At 47.9% G+C, this 16528-nt stretch overlaps 1 protein-coding gene across 3 annotated transcripts in view; it reads right to left on the bottom strand.

Annotated features, from left to right (window-relative positions):
• The window catches only part of SCN3B (sodium voltage-gated channel beta subunit 3), a 941302-nt gene that overhangs the window by 163320 nt on the left and 761454 nt on the right, over positions 1-16528 (bottom strand). Inside the window, exon 1 of one of the 3 annotated variants that reach the window (XM_085647251.1) lies at positions 2315-2510. The exons of the other annotated variants lie outside the window; for them this stretch is intronic. The gene's annotated coding sequence lies outside the window, so the exon portion shown is untranslated. Of the gene's footprint in view, positions 1-2314; positions 2511-16528 lie in introns of those variants that run through there. 3 annotated transcript variants of the gene reach the window in all.

The following is a 16528-nucleotide window of genomic DNA, read 5'->3' as shown; positions in this document are numbered from 1 at the left end:
AAATATTTGCCCAAGCTCTCACAATGTAAGTGGAGATGCTACAATTTATCCAGATTTGATGTTTTCACTTTGTATAAGTCAGCCGCTGAGTGGCTATTTGTCTCTCCTTCTTATGTTAATGCTTTGTTTTTACCTCCCAGGTTTTCTGCGATTTTTATATAATGTGAACTCGACCTGGAGATATTGAATCGCTAAACATAAACACCAGTTACATTACAAGATCAGATTCATTTCTTTTAGGCACTTGAGATTTGCCCAGAATTACAGGATGTTCAGCCAACGCCATGACTCAAACCTAGCTTGTTCAGTTTCAGAGTTTCAAATTTAGAAGCTCTCGCTGTAATGCCAGATCCTGATGAGATTGAGGGTGGCATGCAGAAGGTACATAATAGTTTGGCTCATTATGGGCTTGAATTTCCAACAGGACCTCAAGCAGAGCCAGAGCCAGGCTTCAGGCTCAGGCCCGGATGAAGCTTTCAGTGCCTGTCTTCCTAGAGCGCAATGTCAAGGCTCAGGTAGGGTAACAGGTAAGGGTGGGCGTAGTGGGCGTAGTGGGGCTACGTGAAGCAGCACGTAGTGTGCCCAAATCTACGCACACTACGCGCTTCGCGTAGCCCCACTACGTGCCACCCGCCACCCACCCACCCTACTTTTAAAAGATAAAATAAATTTGTAATAAAGCAAATTAAAGGCACTTACCTGACGCGCGGCGTCTCCCGGGGCTCCCGCTTCCTGTTTTTCAATGTTCCTGACAAATGCGCATGCGCAGACGCCCGTGCATGCGCATTTCTTGAGAGAAATGCGCGGGCGTCCGCGCATGCGCATTTGTCAGGAAAATTGAAAAACAGGAAGAGGGAGCCCCGGGAGACGCCGCGCGTCAGGTAAGTGCCTAATTTGCTTTATTACAAATTTATTCGAGCTTTTAAAAGTACGGCGGGCGGGAGGCGGGTGGTGGGCGGCAGGCAGCTACGCTTCGCCCACGTAGTGTACGTAGGCGCTGCCTGCTTCGCCTACTTCGAAAACTGCGAAGCAGGCAGCGCTACGTACACTACGTGGGCGAAGCGTAGTGTCGCGCCCAGGGTTAGTCACAGGTACCTCCTTAATCCTAAACTGCTATTACAATCTGCTTGGAATCCTCGTTCTGGTGCTAAAGCCTAGCCTGCTGGAAATTATGAGTTGAGCTGTTGAGTATAGGCATCAGCTGCTACTCTAAAATAACTCTTTAGAGGCTCTGTATGCCTGTTTGGAAGAAGATATGATGTAAATCTTGGGATTACAGAATTGACAAAAAGTGGACCCACATTGGCCCACCCAAACAAACCCATGGCCCATCCAGATCAAAATTCCTGGAACCGGGCCTGGTTCTGACACTGGGGTACCCAGCCACACATGCAAAAAGACCACGTCACTCCTCCGTCGTTCAAATTTGGGGATATGTCACGGCAATGGGAAGGCGAGCACGTAACTCCCTTTGGGCCCAGACTCTAAGGCTGAGTAAAGGGAGTGCAGCAAGTTTCCCCTGATCAGGCGTTGGGGGTGGGTGGGAGACTGTCCCCTCTTTACGCCTCCCTAAAAAGGCTGAAGGATCCGTAGCCCATGAAATAATTCGAGTACATTATTGAATAACCCCTCTATCCCTCTAGCGCTATTACCCACTCATCTGAAATACGACAGGAAGGCTTTGTCTAAGGATGAACCACCCTCCAGGTATCACTGCCACTCCCACCCCCTCCCCGAGGCTCGGCCCCACCACCCGTATTTGCCGCAGGAAGATTCCCTCTATAACAGAAAAGCCACGAGGTGAAATAAGTATGTCTCCCCCCCCCCCCCGCCCCCCTTCTCTGGGGCGAAGCACCATCTACTATGTCTACCCGTCCCCAGGTGTGGCAGCCCCTTTACTCAGCCTCCCTGAGAGAATCGAGTATTCACATCCCCGTTCGTTCTCAGCCGGCTCTCGCAGGCTAGACCTATAGTACTGGGCATGCGCAGAAAGGTCCTTCGTCACTGCTGGCAGAACCCCATAACCAGGCGGTGCATATCATGAGCTCACAGTTCGATGTGCAGTCAGCAGGTGATGCTCAACCAAAACACTCTTCCTTTACGCAAGGAGCAAAGCCATGCATGGGGAGGGGGGGCAGGGTGCTGCGTATTGTCTACACCTCGAGTCCCGGGCAAACAAGGCACTCACCCACTTTAGCCTGGAGTGGCACAACACCATTATATGTGTGCCTCACCCTTTGCGCATGAGCATGCGCATTCTGGAGTAAGCATAGCATTTCCCATATACACCCTCCTACAGACATCTCAAACTCACCATCCGGCACTTGCAGTCAATGTCCTTCGTCTTGCACTGGTGCGCGCTGTACAGGGGAGCTAGCTAGTAACTCCTCTGCGGACAGCATTCAGCCCCTCCTATGCACTGGCATGAGAGCGGTTTCTTGCCTTACTGACAAAATGCACCGCTGCCAAGAGAGATGGTAACGCAGGGTTAGCCTGCTCCAGCAGACGGAGCTCACCCCTTTCCCAGACCGAGGCTCCAGGAGGCGTGGCCTTTCACAAAGGCAGATGCCAAGCTCTCCCCAGACACGTTCTAAAGAGACAATATCCTCAGGCATGACCGGGTCCCCTTGAATTATGGGACAAGGGAGGATGACTCAATTATGTGCTAAGAAAAGACAAATTATGTGGCGTAATGTGGTACATTTTGAAGCAGTGTCAGTGCACTGTCAACACCTTTTCATATGTTAATCTAGGCAAAGGTTCACCTTACGAGTATCTTATTGACACCAAAATACAGTAATTATTATCTGAAGTGAAAGGCGACCTGCTGCTGCCAGTGCTCAATTTGTAAAAAATTAAGTCCAGGTGTTCAAATTTTTATAGGAGGCCACACCCACTTCCCCAAGCTCCACCCACGTCCTCCACTGGCTCCACCCCCTTACTCTAGTTGTGAGATTTGAAAGGAGGGTGGGTGGAAGAAGAGGGAGCAGAATGGTAGTGGATGGTCGGATTGTTTGCTTGGGGAAGTTCATCATTTTGGGGCGCTTAAGGGTGGGGGCATAGTTTGTCGAGAGTATTAGTGAGGAGGAGATTGCTTTTATTGTATTTATGAAAGCTAGCTGCATGTCTCGCCTAATAAATCATTTTTTTACTCTGCAATGGTTGTCCTGCTTCTTTCTGCACCATCTTGTTGTCAGAGTCGGTATTTGCATTATGTGGGCAGTATGGCTATGGTGATATTTTTAGTTTGACTTCACTATTTTCCACCACATCCCAGAAATGACAGTATGAAATTTTAAAGCATAATGCCGAGTATGATTGCTCAGCCCGCTCTGTGAAGAGAATCTGCGCTCTCTCTGCTGGGGCTAGCACTAAATGATTACTGTTTTTCCTCTCAGACGATAGTGGTTTGCCACAAAGGCATAACCACCACAACATGTGACATTCTATCTATGATGATGTGTGGTATGAGAGTTTGCACAGTGCGGGCCTCTGGGGTCTCGGGACATCCACCAAACAAACACAGACAAACGTTGCTGGCAGCGGGAAAGGTTAGCTAAATTCCGCCACCTGGATGGCCCTCCCTGATCTCATGGACGTTCAGAGTGTTCACATTTCGGAATAACATGTTAAAAAAAAGAAGAGCGTGGCAGGGGTTAAAGCAATGGCTGCTCTGCATGTCCAGAAAGTATGCTTCCAATACATTCTCTGATCTTTGAGCAGAATACAGTGTCTCTACAGGAAGCCCAGAGCAGCAAAAGTTATGCTGGTACAAGTGTATACTTTAATTAAATGTATCCGGGATTGTTTTATCAGATCGTGTTCATAAACGTTAGTTAAGATAGCTCAGCCTTTCATCTATCTGAACACAACTATGCCTTACATTTTTGATGCGCTATGAAATAATTCTACATAGTCCTATAATAGTTACATATATCACAGTAGTTGACAACTTATCAGAATTGGCACTTAAAATAAATTTATAGGACATGGGCTCCAACTTCTACTTAGACAATAAAATGACATCATGCGGCCTCCGTTGGGTGTTCACTTTAAACCATACCTTGCAAAACATAGGAGGCAGAAGTAGGAGCAGCGATGTTTGAGTGATCTGCATCATAGAGCTGAAGGATCTTATTAGATAAACTTGAGCAAGGCGGCACCATTTTGGGCTTGAGCTAAGGGAATGCCTCAGCACCGAACCACCTGCATGCACTACCACAAGGGATGATGACGTGGAATAGAAATAAACTTAAACCTGGCACATTCCGACATACTGCACACCGGGAAGACGTTGAACAAGTATTATAAGTACCTAAAAATATCCGGATTCCAAAAGAGATGAAAGTGAAACGTACGGAAAAAAAAACTATTTCATTTCGTGTGAATGACCAACGTTTTTAGAACAATAGGGGTTAAGTTAAGGGCAAGGCCCTGCTCTTCCAGCCACCTCCTGGCCCGGGTCATTGCACTTCCACTTGCACACTGTGCCTGGAGCGGAGGCATGATTGCTCGAGCCTCAATACATATTTCATTCATACCACGCACAAGATAAAAGCAGCGTTGGTTTAGCTACTTACTCGGTAACTGGTGGGCGGCACCGGTGCTGGAGCGAGGTTTTACCTAAGAATTGTATACCTCCTCCATTTCATCATTTTGAACTAACATGAATAATTGATTAATATTAATAGTATTTATTGTTTGCTGTGTTTATTTAATCAACATTACTAATTAGAAAATACACATGGGAATCGCATTTGCATGGCCTGATTGATGTGTAAAATAATTTTCGTAATCATACTAACGTCAGATATTTAGAATTTACATGTTATATGTTGCTTTTGTGATGTGATTTGTGAATCGTGCTTTAAATTGTGAGTATAAAACTGCAATGCGTGTTGCTTTTGCTAGATAAATACACACACATAGAGGGGTTAGTGAGGGAATAACATTTTAATAGTCATTTCCATGTATTAATTACGCTTTATGTTTCTTTGCTTAAGTTGACCTTTCTGGAGTGGCCACAAAGTGGCTGCCATCCCTATTTTGACACCCCGACATGACACAGAAGTACTGACTGAAGTGTGCCTGCGCTAAAAGATGAGCAACAATAACCTCATCCTGACCCCAGGCAGACTGTACCCGTGAAGGACATCCTGGGAGGAGCGCCAAGCATCAAACAAAGGACTTTCTTAAACTATGAACTGTTATAATTGATTTGGGAAAAGGGGGTGGTGATGGACAGAGTTTCTGAATGATGCAGAATACTCTTACCAAGTCAAGAGATCATGGTTTTAATCCATCACCGTTTTTTAGCTCACTGCACCATCCCAGCTCAGAACCTGGCTACATGCAAATTAGTCTGTACCTGTCCCAGTGCATGATGGGAACAGGGCAAACCAAACTACCAAGCCAATTCTTATACTGGGAAGGAAACAAGCTTCCAGGGACCGGTTTCTGGCATCACAGCCTTCGTCGGCCCGGCTTGCCTGAATCCTGATGGTGCAATGAGCAAGGGACTCACGTCTGAGCATACCCTCCCACACTGAGTGTGGATAAAATCGATTTGGGAAAAAGGGGGTGGTGATGGACAGAGTTTCTGAATGATGCAGAATACTCTTACCAAGTCAAGAGATCATGGTTTTAATCCATCACCGTTTTTTAGCTCACTGCACCATCCCAGCTCAGAACCTGGCTACATGCAAATTAGTCTGTACCTGTCCCAGTGCATGATGGGAACAGGGCAAACCAAACTACCAAGCCAATTCTTATTCTGGGAAGGAAACAAGCTTCCGGGGACCGGATTCTGGCATCACAGCCTTCGTCGGCCCGGCTTGCCTGAATCCTGATGGTGCAATGAGCAAGGGACTCACGTCTGATCATACCCTCCCACACTGAGTGTGGATAAAATCGATTTGGGAAAAAGGGGGTGGTGATGGACAGAGTTTCTGAATGATGCAGAATACTCTTACCAAGTCAAGAGATCATGGTTTTAATCCATCACCGTTTTTTAGCTCACTGGACCATCCCAGCTCAGAACCTGGCTACATGCAAATTAGTCTATACCTGTCCCAGTGCATGATGGGAACAGGGCAAACCAAACTACCAAGCCAATTCTTATACTGGGAAGGAAACAAGCTTCCAGAGACCGGTTTCTGGCATCACAGCCTTCGTCGGCCCGGCTTGCCTGAATCCTGATGGTGCAATGAGCAAGGGACTCACGTCTGAGCATACCCTCCCACACTGAGTGTGGATAAAATCGATTTGGGAAAAAGGGGGTGGTGATGGACAGGGTTTCTGAATGATGCAGAATACTCTTACCAAGTCAAGAGATCATGGTTTTAATCCATCACCATTTTTTAGCTCACTGCACCACCCCAGCTCAAAACCTGGCTACATGCAAATTAGTCTGTACCTGTCCCAGTGCATGATGGGAACAGGGCAAACCAAACTACCAAGCCAATTCTTATACTGGGAAGGAAACAAGCTTCCGGGGACCGGTTTCTGGCATCACAGCCTTCGTCGGCCCGGCTTGCCTGAATCCTGATGGTGCAATGAGCAAGGGACTCACGTCTGAGCATACCCTCCCACACTGTGATGGATTAAAACCATGATCTCTTGACTTGGTAAGAGTATTCTGCATCATTCAGAAACTCTGTCCATCACCACCCCCTTTTTCCCAAATCGATTTTATCCACACTCGGTGTGGGAGGGTATGCTCAGACGTGAGTCCCTTGCTCATTGCACCATCAGGATTCAGGCAAGCCGGGCCGACGAAGGCTGTGATGCCAGAAACCTGTCCCCGGAAGCTTGTTTCCTTCCCAGTATAAGAATTGGCTTGGTAGTTTGGTTTGCCCTGTTCCCATCATGCACTGGGACAGGTACAGACTAATTTGCATGTAGCCTGGTTCTGAGCTGGGATGGTGCAGTGAGCTAAAAAACGGTGATGGATTAAAACCATGATCTCTTGACTTGGTAAGAGTATTCTGCATCATTCAGAAACTCTGTCCATCACCACCCCCTTTTTCCCAAATAGATTTTATCCACACTCGGTGTGGGAGGGTATGCTCAGACGTGAGTCCCTTGCTCATTGCACCATCAGGATTCAGGCAAGCCGGGCCGACGAAGGCTGTGATGCCAGAAACCGGTCCCCGGAAGCTTGTTTCCTTCCCAGTATAAGAATTGGCTTGGTAGTTTGGTTTGCCCTGTTCCCATCATGCACTGGGACAGGTACAGACTAATTTGCATGTAGCCTGGTTCTGAGCTGGGATGGTGCAGTGAGCTAAAAAACGGTGATGGATTAAAACCATGATCTCTTGACTTGGTAAGAGTATTCTGCATCATTCAGAAACTCTGTCCATCACCACCCCCTTTTTCCTAAATCGATTTTATCGACACTCGGTATGGGAGGGTATGCTCAGACGTGAGTCCCTTGCTCATTGCACCATCAGGATTCAGGCAAGCCGGGCCGACGAAGGCTGTGATGCCAGAAACCGGTCCCCGGAAGCTTGTTTCCTTCCCAGTATAAGAATTGGCTTGGTAGTTTGGTTTGCCCTGTTCCCATCATGCACTGGGACAGGTACAGACTAATTTGCATGTAGCCTGGTTCTGAGCTGGGATGGTGCAGTGAGCTAAAAAACGGTGATGGATTAAAACCATGATCTCTTGACTTGGTAAGAGTATTCTGCATCATTCAGAAACTCTGTCCATCACCACCCCCTTTTTCCCAAATCGATTTTATCCACACTCGGTGTGGGAGGGTATGCTCAGACGTGAGTCCCTTGCTCATTGCACCATCAGGATTCAGGCAAGCCGGGCCGACGAAGGCTGTGATGCCAGAAACCGGTCCCCGGAAGCTTGTTTCCTTCCCAGTATAAGAATTGGCTTGGTAGTTTGGTTTGCCCTGTTCCCATCATGCACTGGGACAGGTACAGACTAATTTGCATGTAGCCTGGTTCTGAGCTGGGATGGTGCAGTGAGCTAAAAAACGGTGATGGATTAAAACCATGATCTCTTGACTTGGTAAGAGTATTCTGCATCATTCAGAAACTCTGTCCATCACCACCCCCTTTTTCCCAAATCGATTTTAGCCACACTCGGTGTGGGAGGGTATGCTTAGACGTGAGTCCCTTGCTCATTGCACCATCAGGATTCAGGCAAGCCGGGCCGACAAAGGCTGTGATGCCAGAAACCGGTCCCCGGAAGCTTGTTTCCTTCCCAGTATAAGAATTGGCTTAGTAGTTTGGTTTGCCCTGTTCCCATCATGCACTGGGACAGGTACAGACTAATTTGCATGTAGCCTGGTTCTGAGCTGGGATGGTGCAGTGAGCTAAAAAACGGTGATGGATTAAAACCATGATCTCTTGACTTGGTAAGAGTATTCTGCATCATTCAGAAACTCTGTCCATCACCACCCCCTTTTTCCCAAATCGATTTTATCCACACTCGGTGTGGGAGGGTATGCTCAGACGTGAGTCCCTTGCTCATTGCACCATCAGGATCCAGGCAAGCCGGTCCGACGAAGGCTGTGATGCCAGAAACTGGTCCCCGGAAGCTTGTTTCCTTCCCAGTATAAGAATTGGCTTGGTAGTTTGGTTTGCCCTGTTCCCATCATGCACTGGGACAGGTACAGACTAATTTGCATGTAGCCTGGTTCTGAGCTGGGATGGTGCAGTGAGCTAAAAAACGGTGATGGATTAAAACCATGATCTCTTGACTTGGTAAGAGTATTCTGCATCATTCAGAAACTCTGTCCGTCACCACCCCCTTTTTCCCAAATCGATTTTATCCACACTCGGTGTGGGAGGGTATGCTCAGACGTGAGTCCCTTGCTCATTGCACCATCAGGATTCAGGCAAGCCGGGCCGTCGAAGGCTGTGATGCCAGAAACCGGTCCCCGGAAGCTTGTTTCCTTCCCAGTATAAGAATTGGCTTGGTAGTTTGGTTTGTCCTGTTCCCATCATGCACTGGGACAGGTACAGACTAATTTGCATGTAGCCTGGTTCTGAGCTGGGATGGTGCAGTGAGCTAAAAAACGGTGATGGATTAAAACCATGATCTCTTGACTTGGTAAGAGTATTCTGCATCATTCAGAAACTCTGTCCATCACCACCCCCTTTTTCCTAAATCGATTTTATCCACACTCGGTATGGGAGGGTATGCTCAGACGTGAGTCCCTTGCTCATTGCACCATCAGGATTCAGGCAAACCGGGCCGACGAAGGCTGTGATGCCAGAAACCGGTCCCCGGAAGCTTGTTTCCTTCCCAGTATAAGAATTGGCTTGGTAGTTTGGTTTGCCCTGTTCCCATCATGCACTGGGACAGGTACAGACTAATTTGCATGTAGCCTGGTTCTGAGCTGGGATGGTGCAGTGAGCTAAAAAACGGTGATGGATTAAAACCATGATCTCTTGTCTTGGTAAGAGTATTCTGCATCATTCAGAAACTCTGTCCATCACGCCCCCCTTTTTCCCAAATCGATTTAATCCACACTCGGTGTGGGAGGGTATGCTCAGACGTGAGTCCCTTGCTCATTGCACCATCAGGATTCAGGCAAGCCGGGCCGACGAAGGCTGTGATGCCAGAAACCGGTCCCCGGAAGCTTGTTTCCTTCCCAGTATAAGAATTGGCTTGGTAGTTTGGTTTGCCCTGTTCCCATCATGCACTGGGACAGGTACAGACTAATTTGCATGTAGCCTGGTTCTGAGCTGGGATGGTGCAGTGAGCTAAAAAACGGTGATGGATTAAAACCATGATCTCTTGACTTGGTAAGAGTATTCTGCATCATTCAGAAACTCTGTCCATCACCACCCCCTTTTTCCCAAATCGATTTTATCCACACTCGGTGTGGGAGGGTATGCTCAGACGTGAGTCCCTTGCTCATTGCACCATCAGGATTCAGGCAAGCCGGGCCGACGAAGGCTGTGATGCCAGAAACCGGTCCCCGGAAGCTTGTTTCCTTCCCAGTATAAGAATTGGCTTGGTAGTTTGGTTTGCCCTGTTCCCATCATGCACTGGGACAGGTACAGACTAATTTGCATGTAGCCTGGTTCTGAGCTGGGATGGTGCAGTGAGCTAAAAAACGGTGATGGATTAAAACCATGATCTCTTGACTTGGTAAGAGTATTCTGCATCATTCAGAAACTCTGTCCATCACCACCCCCTTTTTCCCAAATCGATTTTATCCACACTCGGTGTGGGAGGGTATGCTCAGACATGAGTCCCTTGCTCATTGCACCATCAGGATTCAGGCAAGCCGGGCCGTCGAAGGCTGTGATGCCAGAAACCGGTCCCCGGAAGCTTGTTTCCTTCCCAGTATAAGAATTGGCTTGGTAGTTTGGTTTGTCCTGTTCCCATCATGCACTGGGACAGGTACAGACTAATTTGCATGTAGCCTGGTTCTGAGCTGGGATGGTGCAGTGAGCTAAAAAACGGTGATGGATTAAAACCATGATCTCTTGACTTGGTAAGAGTATTCTGCATCATTCAGAAACTCTGTCCATCACCACCCCCTTTTTCCTAAATCGATTTTATCCACACTCGGTATGGGAGGGTATGCTCAGACGTGAGTCCCTTGCTCATTGCACCATCAGGATTCAGGCAAACCGGGCCGACGAAGGCTGTGATGCCAGAAACCGGTCCCCGGAAGCTTGTTTCCTTCCCAGTATAAGAATTGGCTTGGTAGTTTGGTTTGCCCTGTTCCCATCATGCACTGGGACAGGTACAGACTAATTTGCATGTAGCCTGGTTCTGAGCTGGGATGGTGCAGTGAGCTAAAAAACGGTGATGGATTAAAACCATGATCTCTTGTCTTGGTAAGAGTATTCTGCATCATTCAGAAACTCTGTCCATCACCACCCCCTTTTTCCCAAATCGATTTAATCCACACTCGGTGTGGGAGGGTATGCTCAGACGTGAGTCCCTTGCTCATTGCACCATCAGGATTCAGGCAAGCCGGGCCGACGAAGGCTGTGATGCCAGAAACCGGTCCCCGGAAGCTTGTTTCCTTCCCAGTATAAGAATTGGCTTGGTAGTTTGGTTTGCCCTGTTCCCATCATGCACTGGGACAGGTACAGACTAATTTGCATGTAGCCTGGTTCTGAGCTGGGATGGTGCAGTGAGCTAAAAAACGGTGATGGATTAAAACCATGATCTCTTGACTTGGTAAGAGTATTCTGCATCATTCAGAAACTCTGTCCATCACCACCCCCTTTTTCCCAAATCGATTTTATCCACACTCGGTGTGGGAGGGTATGCTCAGACGTGAGTCCCTTGCTCATTGCACCATCAGGATTCAGGCAAGCCGGGCCGACGAAGGCTGTGATGCCAGAAACCTGTCCCCGGAAGCTTGTTTCCTTCCCAGTATAAGAATTGGCTTGGTAGTTTGGTTTGCCCTGTTCCCATCATGCACTGGGACAGGTACAGACTAATTTGCATGTAGCCTGGTTCTGAGCTGGGATGGTGCAGTGAGCTAAAAAACGGTGATGGATTAAAACCATGATCTCTTGACTTGGTAAGAGTATTCTGCATCATTCAGAAACTCTGTCCATCACCACCCCCTTTTTCCCAAATAGATTTTATCCACACTCGGTGTGGGAGGGTATGCTCAGACGTGAGTCCCTTGCTCATTGCACCATCAGGATTCAGGCAAGCCGGGCCGACGAAGGCTGTGATGCCAGAAACCGGTCCCCGGAAGCTTGTTTCCTTCCCAGTATAAGAATTGGCTTGGTAGTTTGGTTTGCCCTGTTCCCATCATGCACTGGAACAGGTACAGACTAATTTGCATGTAGCCTGGTTCTGAGCTGGGATGGTGCAGTGAGCTAAAAAACGGTGATGGATTAAAACCATGATCTCTTGACTTGGTAAGAGTATTCTGCATCATTCAGAAACTCTGTCCATCACCACCCCCTTTTTCCTAAATCGATTTTATCGACACTCGGTATGGGAGGGTATGCTCAGACGTGAGTCCCTTGCTCATTGCACCATCAGGATTCAGGCAAGCCGGGCCGACGAAGGCTGTGATGCCAGAAACCGGTCCCCGGAAGCTTGTTTCCTTCCCAGTATAAGAATTGGCTTGGTAGTTTGGTTTGCCCTGTTCCCATCATGCACTGGGACAGGTACAGACTAATTTGCATGTAGCCTGGTTCTGAGCTGGGATGGTGCAGTGAGCTAAAAAACGGTGATGGATTAAAACCATGATCTCTTGACTTGGTAAGAGTATTCTGCATCATTCAGAAACTCTGTCCATCACCACCCCCTTTTTCCCAAATCGATTTTATCCACACTCGGTGTGGGAGGGTATGCTCAGACGTGAGTCCCTTGCTCATTGCACCATCAGGATTCAGGCAAGCCGGGCCGACGAAGGCTGTGATGCCAGAAACCGGTCCCCGGAAGCTTGTTTCCTTCCCAGTATAAGAATTGGCTTGGTAGTTTGGTTTGCCCTGTTCCCATCATGCACTGGGACAGGTACAGACTAATTTGCATGTAGCCTGGTTCTGAGCTGGGATGGTGCAGTGAGCTAAAAAACGGTGATGGATTAAAACCATGATCTCTTGACTTGGTAAGAGTATTCTGCATCATTCAGAAACTCTGTCCATCACCACCCCCTTTTTCCCAAATCGATTTTAGCCACACTCGGTGTGGGAGGGTATGCTTAGACGTGAGTCCCTTGCTCATTGCACCATCAGGATTCAGGCAAGCCGGGCCGACGAAGGCTGTGATGCCAGAAACCGGTCCCCGGAAGCTTGTTTCCTTCCCAGTATAAGAATTGGCTTAGTAGTTTGGTTTGCCCTGTTCCCATCATGCACTGGGACAGGTACAGACTAATTTGCATGTAGCCTGGTTCTGAGCTGGGATGGTGCAGTGAGCTAAAAAACGGTGATGGATTAAAACCATGATCTCTTGACTTGGTAAGAGTATTCTGCATCATTCAGAAACTCTGTCCATCACCACCCCCTTTTTCCCAAATCAATTTTATCCACACTCGGTGTGGGAGGGTATGCTCAGACGTGAGTCCCTTGCTCATTGCACCATCAGGATCCAGGCAAGCCGGTCCGACGAAGGCTGTGATGCCAGAAACTGGTCCCCGGAAGCTTGTTTCCTTCCCAGTATAAGAATTGGCTTGGTAGTTTGGTTTGCCCTGTTCCCATCATGCACTGGGACAGGTACAGACTAATTTGCATGTAGCCTGGTTCTGAGCTGGGATGGTGCAGTGAGCTAAAAAACGGTGATGGATTAAAACCATGATCTCTTGACTTGGTAAGAGTATTCTGCATCATTCAGAAACTCTGTCCATCACCACCCCCTTTTTCCCAAATCGATTTTATCCACACTCGGTGTGGGAGGGTATGCTCAGACGTGAGTCCCTTGCTCATTGCACCATCAGGATTCAGGCAAGCCGGGCCGTCGAAGGCTGTGATGCCAGAAACCGGTCCCCGGAAGCTTGTTTCCTTCCCAGTATAAGAATTGGCTTGGTAGTTTGGTTTGTCCTGTTCCCATCATGCACTGGGACAGGTACAGACTAATTTGCATGTAGCCTGGTTCTGAGCTGGGATGGTGCAGTGAGCTAAAAAACGGTGATGGATTAAAACCATGATCTCTTGACTTGGTAAGAGTATTCTGCATCATTCAGAAACTCTGTCCATCACCACCCCCTTTTTCCTAAATCGATTTTATCCACACTCGGTATGGGAGGGTATGCTCAGACGTGAGTCCCTTGCTCATTGCACCATCAGGATTCAGGCAAACCGGGCCGACGAAGGCTGTGATGCCAGAAACCGGTCCCCGGAAGCTTGTTTCCTTCCCAGTATAAGAATTGGCTTGGTAGTTTGGTTTGCTCTGTTCCCATCATGCACTGGGACAGGTACAGACTAATTTGCATGTAGCCTGGTTCTGAGCTGGGATGGTGCAGTGAGCTAAAAAACGGTGATGGATTAAAACCATGATCTCTTGTCTTGGTAAGAGTATTCTGCATCATTCAGAAACTCTGTCCATCACCACCCCCTTTTTCCCAAATCGATTTAATCCACACTCGGTGTGGGAGGGTATGCTCAGACGTGAGTCCCTTGCTCATTGCACCATCAGGATTCAGGCAAGCCGGGCCGACGAAGGCTGTGATGCCAGAAACCGGTCCCCGGAAGCTTGTTTCCTTCCCAGTATAAGAATTGGCTTGGTAGTTTGGTTTGCCCTGTTCCCATCATGCACTGGGACAGGTACAGACTAATTTGCATGTAGCCTGGTTCTGAGCTGGGATGGTGCAGTGAGCTAAAAAACGGTGATGGATTAAAACCATGATCTCTTGACTTGGTAAGAGTATTCTGCATCATTCAGAAACTCTGTCCATCACCACCCCCTTTTTCCCAAATCGATTTTATCCACACTCGGTGTGGGAGGGTATGCTCAGACGTGAGTCCCTTGCTCATTGCACCATCAGGATTCAGGCAAGCCGGGCCGACGAAGGCTGTGATGCCAGAAACCGGTCCCCGGAAGCTTGTTTCCTTCCCAGTATAAGAATTGGCTTGGTAGTTTGGTTTGCCCTGTTCCCATCATGCACTGGGACAGGTACAGACTAATTTGCATGTAGCCTGGTTCTGAGCTGGGATGGTGCAGTGAGCTAAAAAACGGTGATGGATTAAAACCATGATCTCTTGACTTGGTAAGAGTATTCTGCATCATTCAGAAACTCTGTCCATCACCACCCCCTTTTTCCCAAATCGATTTTATCCACACTCGGTGTGGGAGGGTATGCTCAGACGTGAGTCCCTTGCTCATTGCACCATCAGGATTCAGGCAAGCCGGGCCGACGAAGGCTGTGATACCAGAAACCGGTCCCCGGAAGCTTGTTTCCTTCCCAGTATAAGAATTGGCTTGGTAGTTTGGTTTGCCCTGTTCCCATTATGCACTGGGACAGGTACAGACTAATTTGCATGTAGCCTGGTTCTGAGCTGGGATGGTGCAGTGAGCTAAAAAACGGTGATGGATTAAAACCATGATCTCTTGACTTGGTAAGAGTATTCTGCATCATTCAGAAACTCTGTCCATCACCACCCCCTTTTTCCCAAATCAATTTTATCCACACTCGGTGTGGGAGGGTATGCTCAGACGTGAGTCCCTTGCTCATTGCACCATCAGGATTCAGGCAAGCCGGGCCGACGAAGGCTGTGATGCCAGAAACCGGTCCCCGGAAGCTTGTTTCCTTCCCAGTATAAGAATTGGCTTAGTAGTTTGGTTTGCCCTGTTCCCATCATGCACTGGGACAGGTACAGACTAATTTGCATGTAGCCTGGTTCTGAGCTGGGATGGTGCAGTGAGCTAAAAAACGGTGATGGATTAAAACCATGATCTCTTGACTTGGTAAGAGTATTCTGCATCATTCAGAAACTCTGTCCATCACCACCCCCTTTTTCCCAAATCGATTTTATCCACACTCGGTGTGGGAGGGTATGCTCAGACGTGAGTCCCTTGCTCATTTCACCATCAGGATCCAGGCAAGCCGGGCCGACGAAGGCTGTGATGCCAGAAACCGGTCCCCGGAAGCTTGTTTCCTTCCCAGTATAAGAATTGGCTTGGTAGTTTGGTTTGCCCTGTTCCCATCATGCACTGGGACAGGTACAGACTAATTTGCATGTAGCCTGGTTCTGAGCTGGGATGGTGCAGTGAGCTAAAAAACGGTGATGGATTAAAACCATGATCTCTTGACTTGGTAAGAGTATTCTGCATCATTCAGAAACTCTGTCCATCACCACCCCCTTTTTCCCAAATCAATTTTATCCACACTCGGTGTGGGAGGGTATGCTCAGACGTGAGTCCCTTGCTCATTGCACCATCAGGATTCAGGCAAGCCGGGCCGACGAAGGCTGTGATGCCAGAAACCGGTCCCCGGAAGCTTGTTTCCTTCCCAGTATAAGAATTGGCTTGGTAGTTTGGTTTGCCCTGTTCCCATCATGCACTGGGACAGGTACAGACTAATTTGCATGTAGCCTGGTTCTGAGCTGGGATGGTGCAGTGAGCTAAAAAACGGTGATGGATTAAAACCATGATCTCTTGACTTGGTAAGAGTATTCTGCATCATTCAGAAACTCTGTCCATCACCACCCCCTTTTTCCCAAATCTGTTATAATTGATGACACTAAAGACACAACCCTGCATGGGAATCAACATGCCCTGAATGGACTAGAAACTGTTGATAATTTATTTACAAATTGAGAAGCTGCATCTAATGCAACATTTAATGTATGAGAAGCAGGAAGAATGATCCTGGGTAACCAATTAGAATTGTTCTAAAACATGTATTGAAACATTTTGTTGATAAAGTTTACTATAAAAGTAGACTAGAGAGGGTAGGACATTATTCCTTTCCTATGCACACCATCACTTTGCCAGATTACCCGACGTTATGCTGACGGAGAGGACGGTGACACTGCTGGACAGCTGCTTACCAGAGACTCTGATGGACTGATCTGATGCCCAATTAATTTACGAACTGATTCTTTGATTTATGGGCATAGAGACGAAAGATCTGAACTTGACA

The sequence above is a fragment of the Triturus cristatus genome, chromosome 3_2 (genome assembly GCF_964204655.1).
Source record: "Triturus cristatus chromosome 3_2, aTriCri1.1, whole genome shotgun sequence".
In the NCBI taxonomy this organism is placed as follows: Eukaryota; Metazoa; Chordata; class Amphibia; order Caudata; family Salamandridae; genus Triturus; species Triturus cristatus.
Note: the sequence above shows the minus strand (reverse complement) of the source record. Positions and strands in the feature narration are given on the sequence as shown.